Genomic DNA, 25,825 nt, shown 5'->3' on the forward strand with positions numbered 1-25,825 from the left:
GTAGTGTTTAGTAACTAGTAATAATGGAAAATAGCACGAGTGATTTGGTGGTGGTAAAAAAAAGTTGTCAAGTTGTGAGCAATAACATTGCAATACAAGAAGAAATGAAAAATCTCAGTAGTTAATAAACTCAATCCACAAAAGGCGTTTTGGTTTCTATCTTATCATTCTGTCAAATTGGATGCAAACATTAGTATCAGAGGATGTATGCCTAAAAAAAAGGTGAAGATTGCAATCTGAGACAGTAATTTTCAGACACAAGGCTGTAATTTGAATTATGTTTTGAGAGGAATGGTTGAAAATTGATATATGTTTTCCCACGTATGTACAGAGAAGCTGAATGTTATGTTCAATGGAAGAACGTAGTGGATTTGTGAACAGAGATTGCATCCTTACTGAAGGGAAAAAAGTTCAAATGTTGGCATTGTTGCTTCCTACTAAAAGGCAGGATCAGGTATAAAATATTGTCAGCGTTAGAGGCCCAACAGCTCAGATTGTTTGGAAATTCTAAAATTTGTCCAAAAAATTTTAAGAAAGACAACCTACTAAATGCACATGAGGCATGGTCAGACTTTGGAATTTAATAGGCTACTTACAAGATTGCAGAAATACTCTTTGGACACGTCCAACTCTTGCTGCCTTTAAAATTGTTGGACTATATGAAGGTGACAAGTAGAATAGACACTCAGTATTAACTAGAATTAACATCTTTAAGAATGATATCTCAGTTTTGAGCAAATTTATTCCCGAGATGCTGCCTGGCCTGCTGTGCTTTGACCAGCAACACATTTTCAGCTGTGATCTCCAGCATCTGCAGACCTCATTTTTTACAATTAGACATAACCAGTCTACATTAACACATAGCAAAGAGGAGAAAAAAAGAGTAACTGTGGACAAGGTAATGGAGAAATCGGTAGGGACCAGACTGAGAGCACAGGCTAAAGTTCTAACTGATGGATGAGTTGCTGGGATCTTCCATCAGTTTAGAGATCTGTGCAAATATGAACGTTGTGGTGTGAACTTGCTGGGCCAAATGGCCAGTTTCCACACTGTAGGGATTCTATGAAAAAGGTATTGCAAAAGTCCTTTTAATAGTGGAGTTCACATCTTTTATGGACGAAGGTTGTAATGAGGCCAGGAGCTGAGTTGTCTCACCAGAGCCCAACGGAGTATCATTGAGCAGGTAATTGTGAAATGGGTGTGGTTTCAAAACACTGTCAATCACACCTTCCAACACTTAATTGAGAATCAAAAGTAGATTGATGGAGTGGTGACTGGCCTTGTGAACTTGTCCTGCTTTTTGTGGACAGGAAATACATGGTCAACGTTTCATATTTCCAGGTAGATGCTAGTGTTGTAGCTTTACTGGAACAACTTGATTAGATACATAGGGATCTGGAGCACAATACTCAGTACTTTTGCTGGAAATTTGTTAGGACCCATAGCCTTCACAGTATCCAATACCATTGACTGAAGACTGGTATTGGTGATGCTGGGTAGCACAACAGGGAGCTCTGAATTACTAAATACTTATCTAACACAACATTCAAATTCAATTACAGAACTTCCACAATCCACAGTGTAGATAGTTTCAAAGAGTCATGATGTATAGTGAAAAATATCTCTGTTCATCCAAGTCATAAAATTATTAGCCCCAGTGCTCCAGATTCCTAGTCAGGCAAAATAGCCTCCAATGTCTATCCTGTCAAATGTCTTCTGTGAGATCATCTTTCACTCTCCTAAACCAGAAAATACAAGCCCACCCTTTAACCTTTTCATTCCAGAGAAAACAAACTTGTCATTAACCTTCACTGTGCCACTTCCAAAGCAACTGTATGCTTTCTTGAATGTGCAGATTAAAACCACTCACCATAATCAAGGCGTCATCTCAAAGACTTCCTTATTCCGACACTCTAAACCCCTTGTAATAAAAGTCCAACATGGTGACGTTTATCTTTCCTAATTACTTGCTGCATGTGCATTCTAATTCTCATCCTTGTGTGAGTAAATTCTAGTGCCTTGGAATATTATACCTATTTAAAAAAGTATTTTGCTTTGCTATTTTTGCTATGTAAATTAATAACCTCAAACTAGCATTACTTTACCTGATATTCAGTCAGACACCTGCTGGCTACCCGTATATTCTCTCAATAGCTCTTTGCAGCTTCCTTACAGCTAGAATCCCAGTTGGCTTTATATCACTTCTCTCCAAAATGAATAATTAACATACATTGTAATTAGAAGGAGATCTCAGCCCTAGACTATGTGCACTCTACTAATCACAGTAGAGTGACTCTAACTATTCCTCCTCTTGTCCAAACAGCATGTTAATCAGATATCCACTTTTTTCCAACTCCATGTTACAAGTCCCCCTGGGGAACCTTAGGAAATGATTTTTGGAAATCCAAAGACACGACATCTGCTAGTTCCCCTTTATCTACCCTCATATACATTCGCTCAAAAGAAAAATCCAAAATTTGTCAAACATGATTTCCCTTTTGTAAAGCCACGCTGATTTGTCTGATCATGCCACAACTTTCCAAACATATTATTAAGAACTTCCCTAATAAGAAACTCCAGCACTAGAAACAACAAATACTGGAGATGGCAACGGGTAAGGCAGCATCAAACGGAGAGTGCGAGCAAGCTAATGTTTTGAATCCAAATAACTTTTCATTAGAGCTGAAGTGAAGATGAAGAGTCAGCTAAACTTGAAATGCTAGCTTGGTCTCTGTCTGTGGATGCTGATGATCTCCTGCGATCTCCAGCATTTGTTGTTTTCAGTACAGATTCCAGCATCCGCAATAATTTGCCCCTACAAGCAATTCTAGCATTTTCCTGATCATGTGTCAGGCTAATGATTCTGTAGATCCCAGTTTTCAATTTCCTTCCTGAATAGCAGTTACATTTGCTTACGACAATCTACAAGGAACATCCTAGAATCAAAGAAATTTTGCAAAATCATAGTGTCTACATTCATTATTTCATAACTAATCATCCCCTGGGTTACCCACCAATTCTGACATGTCACATAGAAACAGTGAAGATAGGAGCAAGAAGAGGCCATTCAGCCCTTTGAGCCCACTGCTTCACCATTCATTTATAATCATGGCTGATCATCTATCTCAATAGCCTCATCCTGCTTTGATCCCACTCACCCCCAAGTGCTACATCTAGCCACCTCTTGAATATACTCAATGTTTTGATATCAACTACTTCCTGTGATAATGAACTCCATAGGCTCACCACTCTTTGGATGAGGAAAATGCCTCCTCATCTCCATCCTAAATGGAATACCCCAAATCCTCAGACCGTTAACCCTGGTTCTGGACACTACCAGCAGGAACATCCTCCCTGCATCTACCTTGTCTAGCCCTGTCAGAAGAATTTTAAGTCTGTATGAGATCCCAACCTCCATTCGTTTGAACTCCAGCAAAAACAATCCTAACTTAGTCAAGCTCTCCTCATACACGAGGCCCACCATCCCTGAATCAGCCTGGTAAACCCTCAATGCACTCCCGAGAGCACAGCATCTTAGTCAGAAAAAGAGGCTAATACTGCACACAATATTCTAGGTGTGGCCTCACCAAGGCCCTGTATAATTATAACAATGTATCCCAGGTCTTGTACTCATGACCTCTCGCAATGAAGGCCAACATACCATTTGCCTTCATCGCCTGCTACACCTGCATGCTTATCGTCAGTGATTGGCACACATGGACACCCATGATTCTCTTTACACTCCCCTCTCCCAATTTACAGCCAGATAGTAATCTGTCTTCTTCGTTTGCTTCCAAAGTGAATAACTTCACATTTATCCAAATTATACTACATCTGCCATTGATTTTCCCACTCACCCAACCTGTCCAGATCATGTGGAAGGATCTCTGCATCCTCTTCACTGTTCACTCTCCCACCCAACTTAGTATCATCTACAAACTTTAACATGGTACATTTTGGTTCCCTCATCCAAATCACTAATATATCGTGACTAGCTGGGATCCCAGCACCAATCCCTGTGGCACCCTGCTACTTACTGCTTGCTAAATTTGAAAAGTATCCAATCATTCCTACTCTTCATTTCCTCGCTGCCAATAAATTTTCTATCCGACTCATTATACTTCTCGGCCACCACCCCCCCACAATCCTATGCACTTTAATCTTGCACAATAATCTCTTATGCAGGATTTTGTCAAATGTTGTCTGAAAGTCCAAATATACCACATCAACAGGCTCCCCCTTGTCAACTCTGCTAGTTTTATCTTTATAGAATTCCAACAGATTTGTCAAGCATAATTTCCCCTTCATAAGCCCATGCTGACTGTCTAATTCTGTCACTATGTTCTAAACGCTCCACTAAAAAGTCTTTGATAACAGACTCGAGAATTTTCCCCAGGACCAATTGGACATACTGGTCTATAATTCCCCATTTCTTGTCTACCTCCATTTTTGAATATTGGAGTAACATTAGCTATCTTCTAACCTGCAGGGATTGTGTAATTTTTGAGTCTTCTGTAAGACAGTCAAAATTTGTTCAATCTTTCTGCCATTTCCCCATAAATTCCTCCTCTTTTGCTCTCAAAAGGGAAGAATGTTTACCTTTGCTACTCTCCTTACCTGTGCTAAAAGCTCTGACATCTCTCTGGATGATACTCCCTCCTGCCTGCAAGAACGTGTTTGGCAACAAAGGTAAATTCAATGGGTGTATTTATGGGATGCTACTGTATTGGAACAGTTAGTTAAGTTGCTGTATCAGGTTGGTTAAGTTTTCCGATCGTTAGTTATTTTGAAACATGATCAAAAAGCACAATTTAACTGTACAGTTTAAATGAATTCTGTTTTGCTGAAAGCAGAGTGGTTTGACTAGTTGCATCACACCTGGACACCCACTTCACTTCTATCTTTAAATTAAGGAAAGTTAAGGTCTTCAAAATATTTTAAAGAAGGTCTAGCCTGATCCATAACAGAAAACATTTTTTTGTTAAACACTTCCTAACATAGTTTTTTTTAAAATGTTTCTCATCTTTATTATACATTTTGGTCTATTCACCCAATCAATCAATCTCAGCCATCACATTATTCAAGCCTTTGAAACTGGTTTTAAAGATTCATATTTGAGACAGAGTATGAACTTGAATGTGTTGTTTCAAAATTAACCTGAAACTTGATTGTAATATGAGACTTTTCCTTCAGTGAATCCTTTACCATGGAACAGTAAAGAATGAAACAAAGGGGAGTAGTAAGAAAGTTATTGTCTGAGCTAAGTAAAATCGGCGGGGGGGGGGGGGGGGGGGGGGGGGGGAGAGACAGAGAGACAGATAGATATATATCAGGACAAGCAATGCAAGGGCATGAGGCAGGAAATGATTGGAATGCGTAACAAAGGCAGAATATTAGTTCTGCTCTTCAAACAAACTGACAAGGTGTCCAGAAGAGGAGTTTGTGGAATGCTCTATGTTTATTGGAATAATAGCTTGTAAACCCCAAAAGGGATACATCCTATTTAGGACTAGCACTGTGCAATGTGGATGGGTTAATTAGTAATCCCATAGTAAAAAAGGTTCCACTGAAGAAAATGTCCTTCCAATAGTCAAATTGGGGCCATCAAAACCCTGCATAACATATGCTATTACAAAATAAAGATGTGTCAGATTTTACAATTCTGGTGACAGCATATAAAGTTTACTTCAGACAGGTCTAAACCATACAAGTTATTCTATAAATAGGCTACCTTAACATCGTATCATTGATGCAGAAGCTCAATGAGGAATTAAAACTAGCCTGATTGGAACTCCTTAATTTGCTATGCCAGCCTTATTTGTTGATTATGGCTATTAGCAAACAAAACAGTTTTTGAACTAATAAGAGGAAGTGCTGGAAAAACTCATCCATGAAAAGAGAACGCAGAATTAATTTTCATCCAATAAACTGGTGCCAGGTTTGAAAAAAATTCATTCTGGAGTAGAGTGGTGCTGGAAAAGCACAGTAGTTCAGGCAGTATCGGAGGAGCAGGAAAATCCGATGTTTCAAGCAAAAGCCCAGATTAGCATGCCTGCCTTGGGATGAACTGCCAGCAAGGGTAAGATTTTCAGTTCCATTAGAGCAGATACAAACAGTCATCTCCAAAAAACAGCTAACAGGCAGGCAGAAGGACTGCACATAATAAGTTAGCCTGGTCAAAAGGTCTATATTGATGTTCTGGGAGTGGAAAATGAAAAACAGTCCTCCAGATCTCATCCTTCACGCCCACTCAACCTCCTCACATCCTATTCGTGCCAACTCATGCCCTTCCACTGACCCCCAATGACTGTGGTACCCTCCATCTCAACTTATGGTAATTCAATGCCTAGTCACACAGTATGCTATCTGTGATGAAAAGCTTTCAGGGTTCATTTCTTTTATAATAAGTCTTACTTTTATTTGCAGGAATTACTATCAATCAGAGTAAAGTTTTGATTCTTGGCATCCTACTCTTTAATGCCAAGAAACTCTGCTAAGAGATTTATCTTTACATTATCTAGCATTAATGTAAGCCAAGAAATGCATCTACAGTAGCTGCAAAGCACTGATTCATTAATCTTTTATTCAAAGGTCAATTTGTCATAGCTCTTGCAAATTATGTATTAAACCCAAAGGCTGTGTCCCTGCAGCTTTTAGTGTCTATTTATATGCTGGCCTGCTGAAACATGCCTATCCATAGATTTTGCTGGAAAATGTTTTTCCTCAAAATTTTAGAATACAATTGTAGAAAATTTGTGCAAAACTGAAAGTGGCAACACAGCAAGACTCCAAAGAAAAAAGACTGATGAGTGAATTAGTTCATTTATTGGCATTGGCTATATGCCTGGACTATGCTCTTCTTTTAAAATTTAAGTAGCACTATTCAATGTTCATCTGTCTCACCAGCATAAGCAGACAGGAGCCTGATATTTTGATAGATGGCAGCTGAAGCCATGGAGTGACCCTTGAAGCAGAGGTTGCTTTTCAGACTGGGGCCTGTGACAAGTGGTGTGCCACAAGGATTGGTGCTGAGTCCACTGCTTTTTGTCATTTATGTAAATGATTTGGATGTGAACACAGGAGGTATAGTTAGGAAGCTTGCAGATGACACCAAAATTGGAGGTGTAGTGGACTGTGAAAGAGGTTACCTCAGAGTACAACGGGATATCAATCAGGTGGACCAATGGGCTGAGATGTGGCAGATGGAGTTTTATTTAGATAAATGTGAGGTGCTGCATTTTGGGAAAGCAAACCTTAGCAGGACTTATACATTGAATGGTAAAGGTCCGCGGGAGCGTTGCTCAACAAAGAGACCTTGGAGTGCAGGTTCATCGTTCCTTGAAAGTAGAGTCACAGGTAGATAGGATAGTGAAAAAAGCGTTTGGTATGCTATCCTTTATCGATAAGAGCATTGAGTACAGGAGTTGGGAGGTCATGTTGTAGTTGTACAGGACATTGGTTAGGCCACTGTTAGAATATTGCATGCAATTATGGTCTCCTTCCTGTTGGAAGAATGTTGCGAAACTTGAAAGGGTTCAGAAAAGATTTACAAGGATGTTGCCAGGATTTGGAGCTGAACAGGCTAGGGCTGTTTTCCCTGGAGCGTCAGAGACTGAGGGGTAACCTTACAAAGGTTTACAAAATCATGAGGGGCACAGATATGATAAATAAACAGTCTTTTCCCTGGGGTGGGGGAGTCCAGAACTAGAGGGCATAGGTTTAGGGTGAGAGGGGAAAGATATAAAATGGACCAAAGGGGCAATTTTTTCATACAGAGGGTGGTATGTGTGTGGAATGAGCTGCCAGACGATGTGGTGGAGGCTGGTACAATTGCAACATCTAAGAGGCATTTGGATGGGTATATGAATAGGAAGAGTTTGGAGGGATATGGGCCGGGTGCTGGCAGGTGGGACTAGATTGGGTTGGGATATCTGGTCGGCATGGACGTGTTGGACCAAAGGGTCTGTTTCCATGCTGTACATCTCAATGACTCTATGACTCTAAGTGCAATTGAGGACGGAGGACATTGCTGAGAGTGTTGGTATTCATGCACCATTTCTGGGAGTATGTAAATATTCGCAAGGGTCCCCACACAGAACTTTTTCCTAAGTGTCTGCTGTCAAGCTCCAATAACTTGACTTCATCAATGAAATTTCTCTAGTTTTGATCAAACTGTACCAACAGTGGGGCTGATCATGTTTTCCTTTATAGGATTATCGTAATTCAGTCTCCATTTGTAAAGTCTGAAAGTTATCTTCTGCCTTGAACCAGTTACTCCCTGCCCCACCCAGAAGAGTGAGATTGGACTCTTTCTGCAAAATGACAGGAGGTTATAGAACATAGAAAAATACAGCGCAGTACAGGCCCTTCGGCCCTCGATGTTGCGCCGATCCAAGCCCACCTAAACTACACTAGTCCACTATCCTCCATATGCCTATCCAATGCCCGTTTAAATGCCCATAAAGAGGGAGAGTCCACCACTGTCACTGGCAGGGCATTCCATGAACTCACGACTCGCTGAGTAAAGAATCTACCCCTCACATCTGTCCTATACCTACCACCCCTTAATTTAAAGCTATGCCCCCTCGTAATAGCTGACTCCATCCGTGGAAAAAGGTTCTCATGGTCAACCCTATCTAAACCCCTAATCATCTTGTACACGTCTATCAAGTCACCCCTAAACCTTCTTTCATCCAATGAAAACAGCCCCAAGTGCCTCAGCCTTTCCTCATACGATCTTCCTACCATACCAGGCAACATCCTGGTAAACCTCCTCTGCACCCGTTCCAGCGCCTCCACATCCTTCCTAGAGTATGGCGACCAAAACTGCACACAATACTCCAGATGCGGCCGCACCAGAGTCTTATACAACTGCAACATGACCTCAGGGCTCCAGAACTCAATTCCTCTACCAATAAAAGCCAGTACACCATATACCACCTTCACAGCACTATTTACCTGGGGGGCAACTTTCAGAGATTGGTGTACATGGACACCAAGATCCCTCTGCTCATCCACACTTCCAAGTATAGGTTGACTAGTCCCTAGTTAAAATGTCAGTGTTGTGGTATTTCACAGGAATCTATTGATAATTCACTATTAACTGATCATTTTTAATGGGTGCTAAAAATTCCTGTAGGTTTCAAATAGATTACTTCTCATTCTTCTAGAGTCTAGAAGAACATAGGCGGAGTCCACTTAATCTCTCCACACAAAACAATCACCTCATCCAAGAAATTAGTCTAGCTCCATCCTTTCTTTGCATTTCCTCACAGGCAACTAGATCACTTCTTATTTGAAAAAGACAAAAATTGCCCACAATGTTCCAGGTGTGGTCACATCAAGATGGTACTAAAATCATAATAATACTTCCTCCCCAATACTCCAATCGTTTTAGAATAAAAAAGGCACAGGTAGCATTCAATTCCCTGTTTTTAATTTTTTTTGTTCACCGATTCTGCTTGTTAACTTTGTGATTCACGAACAAAGACCCTCTGGTATCTTCAGCAGTGTAGCGGTCAGTGCGCCAAACTACCATGGCACCCCCTTTATCTGCTGGTTTGACGGCGAGGGTGGAATTGGAGCAGAGGGAGTGGAGGGCTGTGCACTGGAAGGATGAGAGGTTGGGATGGTGGAGGGGGTTAGACAGCTTGAGGCGGTTAATGTCTCGGCGGCAGTTAGAAATGAAGAGATCGAGGGCGGGTAATAGGTCAGTGTGGAGTGTCCAGGTTGATGGAGTGTGTTGGAGATGAGTGAAGGGGTCCTCGGAAGGTGGGTGGGAGCCTTGATTGTAAAAGTAAGCTCGGAGGTGGAAGAAGAAGTGCTCAACGCCACGATGCGTATTAAATTCATTGACGCGTGGACGGAAGGGGATAAAGGTAAGGCCTTTGCTGAGGACTGATCATTTGTCCACCGTGAGGGGAACGTCTAGGGGGATGGTGTAAACTCGGCAGGGCTAGGAGCTAGGACCTGGTGTAGATGTGGAGTGGAAAGGGGGAGGCGGAGCCTGTAACTGGAGAGGGCGTGGTGTCAGGGGAAATGGGTGTGGAATCATGAGCTGGGGTGGTGTTCCCCTCAGGGTTCTGGGGGACGGGGATGGTGACAGTGGGATCTACGGGGAGGTGGGGGGGCAAGTGTCAGCAGAATGCAGGTGAGTGGTGTTGGTGGGGGCGGAAGTGGTGGTGAACATGGCAGTAGAGGGGACGGAAGTTGCTGAACGTGTGATGTCAGCGATGACATTGGGAACGGAAATGATGTCACGTGTGGTGCATGAGGAATCGTGAGGGGCAGAAGTGGATGTGGAAGTGGCCATGATGGGGGCAGAAGTGATGTTATTGATCACTGTGGGGGGGGATGGTCGCTGTGCCAGCCACATAGCTAATGGAATCCGGGAAGTTCCAGAGGCTGGGGGAATCTTCTGGAATGTTTGCGGAGCGCTGGCACACTAACCTCTACACTGCTAAAGCCAGACATTAACTCGAAAGCACAACTCTTCCTACCCCCCCTCTCGACCACGACCCCTTGTCCCATTACCAAACCATCAGCTCCCAGACCATACAGAACTTCATCACCTCAGGAGAACTTCCAACCTTGTAGTCCAGGAACCCCGCACCACCTGGTTCTACCTCATTCCCAAGATCCACAAGCCTGACCACCCTGGCTGATCCATTATCTCAGTCTGTTCCTTCCCCACCGAACTCATCCCTACCTACCTCGATACTGTCCTACCCCCCTAGTCCAGGAACTCCCCACATACATTGGAGACACCACCCACGCCCTATACCTCCTCCAAGACTTCTGTTTCCCCGGCCCCCAACGCCTCATCTTCACCATGGATATCCAATCCCTCTACACCACCATCCGCCATGACCAGGGCCTTCAAGCCCTCCGTTTCTACCTCTCCTGACGTCCCCAACAGTACCCTTCCACTGACACTCTCATTCATTTGGCCAAACTAGTCCTCACCCTTAACAATTTGTCCTTCGAATCCTCCCACTTCCTCCAGACCAAAGGGATAGCCATGGACATCTGGATGGGCCCCAGCTATGCCTGTCTCTTTGTCGGCTATGTAGAACAGTCTATCTTCCGTAGTTACACCGGCACCACTCCCCACCTCTTCCTCCGCTACATTGATGACTGCATCGGCGCCACCTTGTGCTCCCGTGAGGAGGTTGAGCAGTTCATCAACTTCACCAACACATTCCATCCTGACCTTAAATTCACCTGGACCATTTCTGACACCTCCCTCCCCATCTCCATTAAATGATGACCGACTTGACACTGACATTTTTTTAAACAAACCCACCGACTTCCACATCTACCTGGCTTACACCTCTTCCCACCCTACCTCCTGCAAAAATGCCATCCCGAATTCCCCCGCCTCCGCCATATCTGCTCCCATACCAGTTCCACCACAGAACATACCAGATAGCCTCCATCTTTAGAGATCGCAATTTCCCTTCTCATGTGGTTGAAGATGCCAATTTCAACACATTTAGGAACCAGAGAGGGGGGAAAATAAGGTTCTTTTACAAGGAGCTCAATGATATTTAGAACACAGATGGAACAGATGAAAGATCAGTGGAACAATAAATATAGTGATGGAAACATTGTAAATATTTTGTCAAACGGAACACAACCAACTGGAATTCTTAAGTAACCAGAGTCTCCATCATCTGAACCCGGAGATTTGACCTAATCAGTTCTTGGAAAAGAAACCAACAGTAAATTGCCTAGCTTTTCTCCAGTTCTCATTTGTGAAGGATGAACAGTGGACTGCTATTGGAACAGTCCACATTTACCCCCAAGTACAGCAATGTCTCTCTGTTGGTTGGCCAACAAGGTGTTCAGGCTGTTACTACCCACCATGCTGGGAGGGAGGGGAGGCCGATAATCAACCCGTTGGGCCGTATTACAAAAGAACACCTTCCATGGCCAACAGGCTCTGCTGTGGAACTTGAACAGGACCCTTCTAGCCCAGAGACACTACCATTGTGTGACTCTGCATCCCAACAGCAGGTTGCAAATGCACAAGTTGTTCTTATACGTGATATTAAAACCGGGTTGGTTTTAGTTCTTGTAACTGAATGAAGATTGCTTAGAACAGTCAGTGAAAGGCAGCCTCAAATATTGGAAATAAAACCAAAATGGTGTTATTAGACTGGTCTTTAAATTGTGGAGATTTCGCAGTGATGCCCTGTTGCGCTGAGGACCTTGCCTGCCCAGTTCCTCTCCACATTAGAGCAGCACCTGGACCTGGTGTCCTAAATAAATGTAAATAGTGTTTAACCAGCATTCTTGATTAGCCAGCACCACCCATTCCCTGAGCATGCTTGAAAACAAAGATGTCATTGTAAAATGGAGAAAGACAAGGCAGTCTCTAATAGAAAGGCTGGAGCTGCCAAATAAATAAGGAACTGTTAAGAGTGTGATGAAAGAGATTGACTGGCATTGTTCTGGAGCCGAGAGGTAAATTTTGGCTGTAGTACTGAGCATCATGAATGCTAGGTTCTTCTCAGCAAATGTGATCAGGGTGCAAATTAAGGATAGCAAATGGCTTACTAAATGAATATTAAAAATTAAATTGAGATCACGATCTTCTCCACCAAAATGATCTGATTTTCCATGTGGCTCAGAATCTAAAGAGTGGCTGAAATAAATGACATTTGATCAGAGATCATTTGGAGGGGTATATTGCATGAAGACAAACTTCAAACAAATTACGCTAAACCTTCATGCATCAAAGTTTGGCCTCAGTGAATCCAAACATCTCACATTAAGGATGGCAAGACTTTAAAAGGAGGGGATTTACGAGAATAACACCAGTGGTGGGCTTCAGTTCTGTGAATAAATTTTAATTGTTTTCTGAAGGAGCAGATAAGGTGAAGGGAGATTTAATACATTTAAAACTATACATCTTCCCAAAGTTACACTCCACTTCCTTCCCATCTTTTAAGTGAGCTGCTAAAGTTCGAAGCTGTTCACATTCATTCCACCATATCCTACCCAATGCATTAATCCAGCAGTCATCTTTAATTGGCAACTTTAGGGTTTCAGTTGGATTAGGAGCAGGCAGACTGTATGATACCCTACCCATCCTCTACAATACAGCAGTTTGGCTCAAGGATGGGCAGGAAAATAGTGAGCTGGCCTCCTGAGTTATTGTGTGCGATTTCTCCACAACCACCAGATATGTTGGGTGTGGCAACATAAAATTAACTTCTGCATTAATTTTAGCTAATACTGTGTAGATGCTAAAATCACAGAATTCAATGTCTAAATAGAGGCAGCCTGCTATAGCAGATAATCTGCTTACTTCAAAAAGTATGCAAACATATAAACAAACAAAAATGCCTGAGTCATCCATTTGGCCCCTCAAGCTTACTCTGCAGTTTAAAAAGATCATAGCTAAATGGGTTGTAATTTCAAATTTATATTTCATGTAGCACTAAGAATCTTTTCCACCCTTGCTCAACCTCAACCTTGAAAACATCAAAGGACTCTGCTTCCACCAAAACAACAATCCTTAGAAAAAGAAAAGCTTCATAGTTTTTAAAAACTGTCATCTTCTGAAGAGTGATTTAGACATGAAACATTAACTGTTTTTCTCTCTCCACAGATATTGCTATATCTGCTCAATTTCTCCAGCATTATCTAGCTTTAGTTTAAAAGAAGGCTGAAACAAGAGTAATAAAACTTATTCACATGGAATTTTGAGAGGAAAAGTCAAGTTGCATATCTTTCACTGGCCCAGTAATTCCAGGAGATTGGGGCTTCATTAAAGTTTTCAGCATCCTGGGTTACTACTGAACAGAATTAGCTATATAAATACGGTGGCTGAAATTTCACTGGTGGAATACTCCTCACTGGCTCAGATGACAGCAACACCAACAACACAAGATGCTTGACACCATCCAGGACAAAGCAACCCACTTCATTATCACCTAACATGCACTCCTTCCACCATCACAAAGCAGCAGCAGTATGCAACATCTACAAAGGTGCACTGCAGAAATTCACCAAGGCTCCTTCAAACAATACTTACAAAACCCATTACTCTCAAAAAAAAGAGCAAGGAGCAGATACATGGGAACACCACCACCTGCTAGTTTCCCTCCAAGTCACTTAGCATCCTGAATTGGAAATGTATCATTGTCCCTTCATTGTCACTGGGTAAGCATCCTTGAGTTCCTTCCCTAATAGCATTATTGGTCTACCTCTATCGTATGGACTGCAGCACTTCAAAAAGACAGCTCACCACCACCAACTCAAGACCAACTAAAAGCAGACAATAATTGATGGCCCACTAATGATGCAAAGATCCCATGAATGAATAAAACGTAAACATTCAGAAGACTTCAAAACATGAAAGAAGTTTTGTAATGGTCATCTGGACTAAATGAAAGTTGATCTCAACAGGTTGCAGTCATGAAACAAAACTATGACTAGGGAACATAGTTAGAAAGAGCCTAATTTTATAAAATAGTGCATCTGTAAAATAATCTCAAGCATCAGCCATGCACATGCCTAGATCAGCTTATCCCTGTAGCTGAAATGGTTAGAGGATCCCTGCCAACAGTAAAATTAGTTCTTAAAAAAAAACAAGTTTGGGCTAGATTTTGATTATCAGGAGGTTGGAAGTAGTTTTAGTGGAGAAGCCTCAACTTGTGAGAACCACCTTGTTAAAGACTATGCTCAAATGAGCAACACTTACTGCACAAGATTGGGCAGAGGTTGGGAGAGGGGAATGTGGGCCAGCTAACAATGGGAAGTAGGGAACAGGCACATGGAGGCAGGCAAGTGCTAAGACATGGTGTTTAGAAGCTGTTACATCTTCTAACCTTCACCTAACCATATACTTTCCAAGTCAACTTAATGCCAACTCATGCCCCCACTCCATTGCTACTCCCATAATACCCATCAGGAGTCATATGGAATTGAAAAAATACTCTGAACAAACCAATACAGCTCTCATTCATACACATGATCTCTATAACCCTCACAATTTCCTATTCATAGAATATATTCTATGCTTTCAAATCTCAAATGATTACCCTCCTATAAAAACAAACAAAACTCTATCTAGGCCCTACATCAAAGAAATCTAATACTTTAATAGCTTCCTTAACTGTCAAATTCTGAACTTGAATCCTTGCTGAGATAATTGTAGCCTTTGAAAATCAATTAAGCATTCTTAATGATATATTGATTGCCCTTTGGAAATGTCAAAAGAACTTTACTGAAGTTGCAAGGCTAGGTGCAATTTTTGTTTCTATCATATGCCTGTCAATCTAAACTGTCCAGAGGGTTTTGTATAATTCTCATAAAATAGAAACAGGCTGGTGCTGTCAAAGTTGAAAAGTATGACATAAAAATATAACATTCAGATCATAAAGTAATATAGACATTCTGTTCTTCGACAGTATTTATGTCTACTCCATAAATTGATTTCTCTCAGTGAAAGACTTTGCACCTTTCCAAAAAAAAAGCAAAAACAGGATCTGCTTCAACTCAGTACTAAACTACCAGATATAGTTTGGGTTTCCCTCTTGTGTGAATCGTGTCCCATTCCTCAAAAATAAGATCTGTCAAAATAAGGAGGCTCCAGTCCATCATTTTGAAAAGGTTCATAAAGTCTTTCAAGTTATGAAAATGAGGTACTATTATTATCGTGGTATCTCAAGGAGGCCAGGTAATTTGATTTAATTTTTCCAAAATAATTCTGAATTTCTTCCTATTCTAGTATCACGCTGTTACTTAATTGAATCCAGTGTCCTGGCTTTATCTTCCTTTCCTACAAATCTGCTCTATTGATTACCCTCTGTAAAATAATATGTCCTAAAATTTGCCCTTCACAATCCTGAAATGCACTCTCCTTTCTGCTGTTCTGACGTATCTGAAGGTATTATACTGCATTTATTTCTCTTGCTTCGACTCCCACATTACATATGCCACACAATTCTGAACAGTACAGAGATTTTTCTTTTTGAAGCTGGCATATTCAGGCATTCCACATTTTCTCCCTCCATTATTTTTGTCAACCTTTTGAGCTCCTCTGCATGTAGTTAACAACCAATACAAGGAGATTTCATAAACAGAGAGGGAGGTACTGCACCAATAAGCACCAGTGGAGAAGTTTCAAACAGTAGAAATGAAGTAACTGAAGGGGATAACAAGGGAGAAGGGATCCATAGCGGCTTTTATCAGAGGGAAAAAAAAGAGAGTTTCAGGCAGGATCATCCTGCTTGTAGACATTGCAAAGTTAGAGTATGACAAGATCCAAGTGAGATATATAGATGAGGACGCTTTTTAAAAAATTGAACGGTAATATGGGTCATTTAGGAATTATAGTTCAATTAAAATGGACATCTTTGAAAGGGTTATAGTTGGCAGTGCGCAGAATCCAGATCTTTTATATCTACATAGCCTGCCAGGCATCCTCCATTTTAATTTAAAAATATCCAAGTAAACATTTCAACTTTGTCACTATTAGACTGAGATCCTAACCAGTCAATTTGAGGAGGAGATTTTCACATATTGACTCAAGTTTCTTGATCGAATAGTTGTGGCATTAACTATATTTCCTCATTGGGTTTTTTTTGTACATGAAAAAGGTCAAAGTGGGAATTTATAATCACAAGGAATGGAGCAGTTTGGTCACTTAAATCAAAAAGGAGCTGCACTATTAGTGTGGTATGCATCAAAAAGAACAGCCAAGTGTTATTCCATTAATGGATGACTTAATAAATTGAACTCACTGCTGCAGAATTTCACAGAACAGAAAATGATTTCAGTGGATTTAAACAATTAAATCTATCTTCTGCAGGGAAGTTACATCCAGGCATGAATAAAAGTTTGTCTCAGCTACTATCATTCATGGATTAGTGGCGCTGGAAGAGCACAGCAGTTCAGGCAGCATCCAAAGTACAGCGAAATCGATGTTTCGGACAAAAGCCCTTCATCAGGAATAAAGGCAGTGAGCCTGAAGTGTGGAGAGATAAGCTATCATTCATGCTCACTTGAGTTGCATGTGCTAGGGTGGGGTTACCCACGCTTACTTCGAATACAAAATATATATGTTCTGCTTCAAGACAAATTGTTATAACTTCATGCTGCATTAAAGCAAACACTGAAGTGACTGATGATTTGAACAATTTTCCTATCAGCGACACTCTTCCGTAGCCCCAGGCTCACAAATGTACTGAAACTACTGCTGGATTCCTCACATTATTGAACTAATACAGACAAGCAAGGAATAGGAAAAGCTTCACTCCCATTACACTCGGTCTGATCTGCTTGTTTACTAGGTCTAATACCCAAAGAATAGTCTGACTAAGTAGCAATCAGTGATTGCTGTAGAAATCACCACATTATACTATAAATTCATCATTCTGCATTCATAATACAATGAGTAACACTGGATCTTTCATGGACTGAGCAGTGTTAGAATTCACCTCACCCCAATCCTATGACACCTGTTGGCATTTGGGTTCTCTTTGCCACGTAGTTTTTTATTAGAATCCCGACAGTATGGAAACAGGCCCTCTGGTCCAATAAGTCCACACCGACCCTCCAAAGAGTAACCCAGCCAGATCCATTCCCCTACCCTATATTTACCCCAACTAATAACCTAAACTATGGGCAATTTAGCATGGCCAATTCACTTAGCCTGCGCATCTTTGAATTGTGGGAGGAAACCCATGCAGACATGGAGAGAACGTGCAAACTCCACACAGACAGACAGGCGCTGAGGCTGGAATCGAAATTGGGTCCCTGGCGCTGTGAGACAGCAGTGCTAACCACTGAGCCGCCATGCCACCCCTAATTATATTTCTTTTTGGAAAAGTTCAAAAACAATCATACCATAATTCATAAAAAAAATTTCCGACCAAACATGAAAATATTGTTAAATTTAAGATTTTATATACTGTAAAATAAAAAAAGTATGGTACATTTTGCACAGGGGTTGCATGAGTATCAAAAATGCTGAACTTCAGTAATTCTTTATCAAATGTTATTTTCAAATTCACACAAAATGCGCATTCAGAAAATAAATAAAAACAGAAGCCAGTTCTCCAAATTAAAAACAAATTTCAATACTTTAATTCTTGCCTCCAATGCAAAACAAATGAGGATTCACTTCAGCTTGCTGTAGCCTTAACATTATCGATTATCTTTACTTTTAGTACTGCCTTTGCAAATGCTACCACTCTCTTGTTAGCACAGTAATAAACAAATTAAGAACCATCATTAATACACCAGCGACAAAATTTAAATGATTTTCTTTGCTTCCCTCCTTGTCTCTTTACAAGATTGCTCATGCATCAGCACCACAAGTTGTATTTAGGATCTGATATGCCTGTACACAACTCATTGGAGAAATTTCCAGTTCAAACATTATGGTCACTGATCCACTAAAACATTATATGCAACCTGCATTATTACCCACAATACACCAGAGTAAGCAGATTGGCTTATTACAGTAATGGACAGTAGCAATCATACCATTAACAACATATGCCCTTCATTGGCAAAATTGCTAATCAGCAGACACGCCATACTGGCTGCATTGATTTTAATCAATCCTTTGCAGTTTAGACTATTTCAGTCACAGTGTTAAATATCTTCCAAAACTTTGTCTGGGATACTGCACACAAAACAAACTTGCAAAAATCAGATAAAGTTAAACTGCAAATTTTGCAAATCCACACATAATCACAAATCTTGGTCTTGTTTTTGACATCATTGTCCATATTTATCAAAAGCAATGTGAAATGTGATTTAATACAACAGTTCATAATTACTCAATGCACAACAAAGCTACATTTTGTCCATGAGAATACTGAGACAATTTATTTACATATAAAAAGGTACTATGAATTTATCATTGACTTTAAAAAATGTACCTTTGAAGAGAAATAGGCAAGAGTAAATTTGGTGATATCACTCAGAAGATGGGGACACAAAGGGAAGGGTGGGGCAATTTCCTGTACTGCACAGTCCTCCAGTGGCAGTCAGTTCATTTGGCCTCTCGCAATTTTCAGATAAATGAAGGTGTAGTGACAGAGGTTTTACATGCAGCATCAAATAAAAATAACTGTATACTAATACCTTAGCAATAAACAATTAGACTATAATATAAAATTGCACTTAGCTATTGCCTTAAGGCAGCAGAATCCATAAGACTGAAGTGTTCACACCCAAAAACAGTAAACAAAAGAAGGATGCATAAATATCTTGGCCCACAATTCCACAATAGCAAGAAGGCAAAGACAATAAAATAGAGCAAAGGTTCAGTGGAAAAAGAAGACACTGAATTCATATTTGTTAATTTTTTTAAAATTGTGAACAATTAAATACTGATTATTTACAACACAACAAAAGTCAATCATCAAGGCTAGTAAACAGAAAAAAGTGTTCTCCACTAGATTACGTGTTAAAATATTAAATGCATGCAGTCACAAACAAATACATCAGGAAAGTAAAGATTGATTTAATTCAGCATCATATCCAATTAGAGACTCACTTATCTGGCTGCTTATTCTATCAGACTGTGATCTGAATCCTCAGACACCAAAGATGTACTGAGCTCGTTAGTCCTCACAACTGCCAGCTTAAAGATGTCTTGCAGGCAATCTGTTCTTGGTACCTCTACATTACACATGTGTTTCCATTCCACCAGTCACAGCTCACCTAATATCACATGACCCTGAAATTACATCATAAGTAACCACACCAATCATGATTCTGCCATTCCCTTTTCCCCTGCTTGCTGTTATTTGTTAGATACATTCAAACAGGGGGTTTACTTTTGTATTCACTACACTTTTTATGTCTAGATTGCAATAGATTTAGCTGTTAATTATGAATAGAAGCAACAAGATAGCTCATATATTAAATCATTTGCCAGCGTTGTCATTCAGTAATCAGATTTATACGTACTGCATTGTCTCTCTGCGCAGTGCAAGAACCTTCTGTTACTTCTGATGGAAAATTAAATTAACTACAAACATATTCTGTCAGAAAATCACCTCAGTTGGTGCTTCTAACATTTTCAGGCTCTTAGAAAAGTGGAGATATGGTTCACTGTTTGTACAACAAGAGGTTTTAGTTTAAACAAAACTTTTCAAATATAACATTTTCACCTAACATTTCCAGTGAGGACACGTTTGATCTAGACGCTGATAAAGTGACATTGTGACCATGCTAGCAATTTCTACTCATTCAGGAACTAAAACAAAAAAAAACTAACTTTTTCACTTAACCTGTTGGAGACATCAAGTAATTTCCATGTAAGTTGGTACAAAATCATTAATATTATGGAAATAAACAGCAGGACTATGTGCAGGAGAAAATGCAAAGGCATGGGATTGAGGGTGATTTAGCAGTTTAGATTAGAAACTGGCTTTCTGAAAGAAGGCAGCGAGTAGTGGTTGATGGAAAATATTCAACCTGGGGTCCTGTTACTCCTGGTGTGCCACAAGGTCCACTGCTGTTAGTCATTTTTATAAATTACTTAGATATTTATAGGCATAGGTAGATGGATTAGTAAATTTGCAGATAACACGACAGTCGGTGGAATAGTGGACAGTGTGGAAGAACGTTACAGGTTACAGGGGGACTTGGATAAACTGCAGAATTGGGCTGCGAGGTGGCAAATGGAGTTCAATGCAGCTAAATGTGAGGTAATTCACTTTTGGAGAATAACAGGAAGGCAGAGTACTGGGTCAATGGAAAGATTCTTGGTTGTGTGGATGTGCAGAGGGATCTTGGAGTCCATGTACATAGATTCCTGAAAGTTGCCACCCAGGTTGATAGTGCTGTTAAGAAGGCATTGCAGTATATTAGGTTTTATTGGTAGAGGGATTGAGTGCTGGAGGCGTAATGTCATGTTGCAGCTAGTGTGGCCGCACTTGGAATAATGTGTACAGCTCTGGTTGTCCCATGACAGGAAGGATGTGGAAGCATTGGAAAAGGTGCAGAGGAGATTTACCAGGATGTTGCCTGGTCTGGAGGAAAGGTCTTATGAGGAAAGACTGAGAGACTGTGTCTGTTCTTATTGGAAAGAAGAAGGCTATGAGGGGATTTGATAGAGACATACAAGATGATCAAATGATTAGATAGGGTAGACAGTGAAAGTCTTTTTACTAGGATGATGACATCAGCTTGCAGGAGGGGGCATATCTACAAATTGGGAGGGTGGGTGTGATACTTTTAAGACAAATGTCAGAGGAGGTTCTTTACTCAGAGAATGGTAAAGGCGTGGAAGCCCTGCCTGCCAATGTAGTTAACTCCGCCACATTAGGGAGTTTTAAACAATCCTTGGATAAGCACATGGATGATGATGGCATAGTGTAGGGGGATGACCTGAGAATAGTTCACAGGTTGGTGCAACATCGAAACCAAAGGGCCTGTTCTGCGCTGTACTCTTCTTTGTTCTATTTTCTATGTGTATTTTCCACAGTGCATAGTTGACATGTGTTGCTGTTGGGTCATCTGAGGACAGCTAATGCAATCACTGCTTCTCTTCTAAAATTCAAAGAACAAAAAAAACCTAGTCTAAAGCACAGACTCGCCTATATCACACAAGGCAGAAAGTGGGAAATATGTAAAATACTATGGATTCTGTTCTTTCTCTTTAAACAGAAACACATTTGTCCAATTGTTAGCTCTGTGTATCATTTCACACAAACAGTTTTTATTAAAGGAAATTCAAACTCAAATTTCACAATATCATAACGAACATCTCTGACTTCATCCATGAACTGGAGAGGTTCAACCTAAGTAGGTACTTTAAACCCTTGACCAAAAAGTTGAAGTAAAAGAGCTTCTAAATAAAGATTAACATTATTTAGTATTGCTACTGTTTCAAGTTGCAAAGGGTTTTGCTGGAACAAGTTCACAAAAATTATTAAAATGTGTAAATCCAGGTCTTGGGCTAAGGAAACAATTGATTCCTATTTCAATTTTAAAGTAAATCCATCTCCTTTATTAAATTATTTTGTAACAATAGATGTAAGCGCACAGAAAATCCAAAGATCTTGAAGCATGCTTTCTTTACTCCACTGGCATTAGGTCAATACAAACAGGCAGAAAAACTAAGAACAAATAGATGATAAAACAGCATATACATTGAACAAAGCCTATGGGTTACACTGAACTGAGGAATCATTTTTGTCTGTATGCTCCCCCTTCCTATTATCCTTCCTTCCACCAAAGATATTTTTTTCCCCAATAATTCCATTCAACCATTCCAGCCCACCCTCCATTACCATCTACTGATGGATGTCCCAGAAAACTGCTCAGCTCCCTTGTATTTTTAATATTTCCAGAATTATTCTCACACTTTTCTTTTTCCCCATCACCAAATCACCCATAGTATTTTTCATCTCTTAACCACCCTAGCAAATAATGTGTTTTCCAATTGATTAATTTACATAAAAAGCTTGTCACCACCAAAGGCGGGGAACAGGGAAGAGGTTAAAAATCACACAACACCAGGTTATAGTCCAACAGGTTTAATTGGAAGCACTAACTCACGGAGCTCCACTCCTTCATTGGGTGGACAACCATCTGATGAAAGAGTGGTGCTCCAAAAGCTAGTGCTTCCAATTAAACCTGTTGGACTATAACCTGGTGTTGTGTGATGTTTAACTTTGTACAGCCCAGTCCAACACCAGCATCTCCAAATCATGAAATGGAATCAGCTCTCCTGTCAGTGTTTTCCATCACCATTGCCACCTGTTGCTGGGGGTCTCAGTACAATTTGTTCCTTTCTATCACTGAATAATTTTCCTTCCTGATTTGATTTATCTATTGTCAAAAATACAGTGAAAGATGTTGTATAGCCTCACCACTCTCTGGCACCATCTCAAAACACAGAAAAATAAACCAAAACAAAGAATATTAAGGCAGAAGAATATAGGGCCCAAATTTCATTCCCCCTAATTTCAGGGTTCAGGAGCCACATTCATGTTGGACCAGGCCTTTGGGTAGATAATGCACAAAGTTAATCTACCCACCATGTAATGGCATGGCCACAAGCAACTCCAGTGCAGCCCCAGACTCTGTTTCTGTGCAGTGTCCTTCACACATTCCTGCAGACTAATAAATTTAGAAGAAAACCATGTGCTCTGAGGTGGCTTACCTTTTTGAAGTTGCTATCAAGAGAAGATGTAGCAATCTACTGCAGGCTGCTAGATAATGCTCGCACTGGAGTGATCAAGGTGAGTGCACACAACTGCAATGAGAAGAATTTAATACCCTTGTCCGTGAAGAGCTTGCTGATAGGGAGGCACTTCACCAGAGGGGAAGTTGTCAGGTGGCACCTTCCCACCACTTCCTAGATGAAGCCTATGGTGTGGAACTAATACCCATATATAGGGTTCTCAGTCACTATTGGACAGGAAACCGCCATACAGGAGGCCCAAAGAGCAAACAGAGTCAATAAAGTTGGAGGCAGATTGGGAAAATCCCCTGTGCAGAGGTGCACTACCTGTTGTATGGATATGAGATTGGGAAGGAGAAGGAACCTCGCAAGGGGACTTTAATTGGCTTGTCGTTCTTGGTCGGGAGAATCTCTGTCCAAGGAGTCAATGATCCGAAGAAAGCCGACTGCTGACCAGTTGCTTGATTTGCACTTAATTCAATGAGGAGAAAGTGAGGACTGCAGATGCTGGAGATCAGAGCTGAAAATGTGTTGCTGGAAAAGCACAGCAGGTCAGGCAGCATCCAAGAAACAGGAGAATCGACGTTTCGGGTCTGGGTGGGATGCTGTTTGGAGAGTTGGTATGGATTTGAAGAGCTGAACGGCTTGCTTCCACACTGTAGGGATTCCATTCTATGAAGGTGCCAGTACTAGCAAAATGGCCTCCCTCTGTGCCATAACACTTCCGAGATTTATCTTCTATCTAAGGAGAAATGTCTATTATTTATCATTGACCTTAACTCTTTCATTCAAGATATAAATTGACAGTTTTCAACACAAACTGTCAACACATTGGTGACTTACACACCTTTTTTGAAAGTTTGGGAAACTCAGCATCTTGTTTTCAAGTAGAATTAACTTAATTCCTGAAGAAGGGCTTATGCCCGAAACGTCGATTCTCCTGTTCCTTGGATGCTGCCTGACCTGCTGTGCTTTTCCAGCAACACACTTTCAGCACTTAATTCAATGAGTCTTCCAGAAAAGAAGTGACATTGGATTCCACTGGCTCTCCAGCTAAAATTCTTACACTACACCTCAACCAAGCACACCTTCTAATTATGGCAGCAGCATGTATACCTCTCCAGTTCTCCACACACCTACAACTATTCAACAATGGAAGTCACATTGTCTACGCACACCAGCACATATTCACTAACAGTGTGCCCTCTTCTTGCAGGAGAGAGTCACACACAAAGAAGATGGAAAGGACAAAAGGACCATTATGGATCGAACTCCTCAGTGTCCTCAATCAGCTGGTTCACAAGATAACCATGAACACTCAGGACTGTCAAGATCACCCTGTATGATGGTAGTGTCTACATTTTGCAGCTTCTCCACCTGTCCTTCATCGTCGACCTGAAAGATGCTATCAAGTGGAAACTGTACATTGAGCGAGTATGAACCTCTTGCTTTCCTCACCATCCCACCTCTGGGGCAACAGGAATCATGCAGAGTTTCAAACTCACCCTTTCCATTGTGGAAGTGGAATGGTGGGGGAACATCCATGGAAGCACTGTCAAATTGATCCATGTCTTGGTTATCTCAGTTTCCACTGCATCAAAATACATCCTGACATAAGAATGCAGCATCCAGATGTCATCATGACAACAGTACATTACAATTTTTGTGGAGACTGATACACTTTTTAATGAAATCTCAACATGCACTAAATAGCTGAAAGACTGATACAACACTTTACATTTTAAATGTTTCACTTTGCAAAATGATTACAAACCACTATTAATAAAACAATACTGTCTATTTATGTGTATCTTTTATGCTTTTCATCCATCACACTCCCCACAAAAATATAATCCTTTTAGCAAATAATCCACAGTTTCTCCCAGTTTCCAATGGGTCCCCCATCATTATTTTGCCAAATAATCAGCAATGAGCACTTGCTGCCATTTTCAGAGAGTGATTTAAATCTATCACCAGTAACAAAGCCTGCTTATGGATAAATCTCTCAACTCTTCAACCACACAATGTTTCCTTCTGACGTTCAGCTGTAAAAGCTGTAGAATGACTGCCTCTTCTCTCTACTGACCATACAGGACCTCTCGCCATCTGTGATGTTTAATGATTTATTGGGAAATCTGTAACCTGATCTCAATAATGGCTTTCACTGCCCTCTTCTCCACAGCATGAAACACATGCATTGGGCACTGAATGATTACTTAGGTAAACATAGTTTCCAAGGGAGTGAGGAAAAAGCAGGAGACTGGCACGAGGTAATGATGTTCATTTAAGGCAGCACAGTGACTCAGTGGTTAGTACTGCTGCCTCACAGTATCAGGGACCTGGGTTCAATTCCAGCATTGGGTGACTGCCTGTGTGGAGTTTGTACACTCTCTCTGTGTTTGTGTGAGCTTTCTCTGGGTGCTCCCACATTCCAAAGATATGTAGGTTAGGTGGATTGGCCATGCTAAACTGGCCATACTGTGCAGGTTGAGTGGGTTAGCCGTGGGAAATGCAGGGTTACAGGATTAGGGTAGGAGGGTCGGTCTGGGTGGGATGCTGTTTGGAGGGTTGGTATGGATTTGAAGGGCTGAACGGCTTGCTTCCACACTGTAGGGATTCCATTCTATGAAGGTGCCAGTACTAGCAAAATGGCCTCCC

This window comes from Hemiscyllium ocellatum, chromosome 1 (assembly GCF_020745735.1).
Source record: "Hemiscyllium ocellatum isolate sHemOce1 chromosome 1, sHemOce1.pat.X.cur, whole genome shotgun sequence".
NCBI lineage: Eukaryota > Metazoa > Chordata > Chondrichthyes > Orectolobiformes > Hemiscylliidae > Hemiscyllium > Hemiscyllium ocellatum.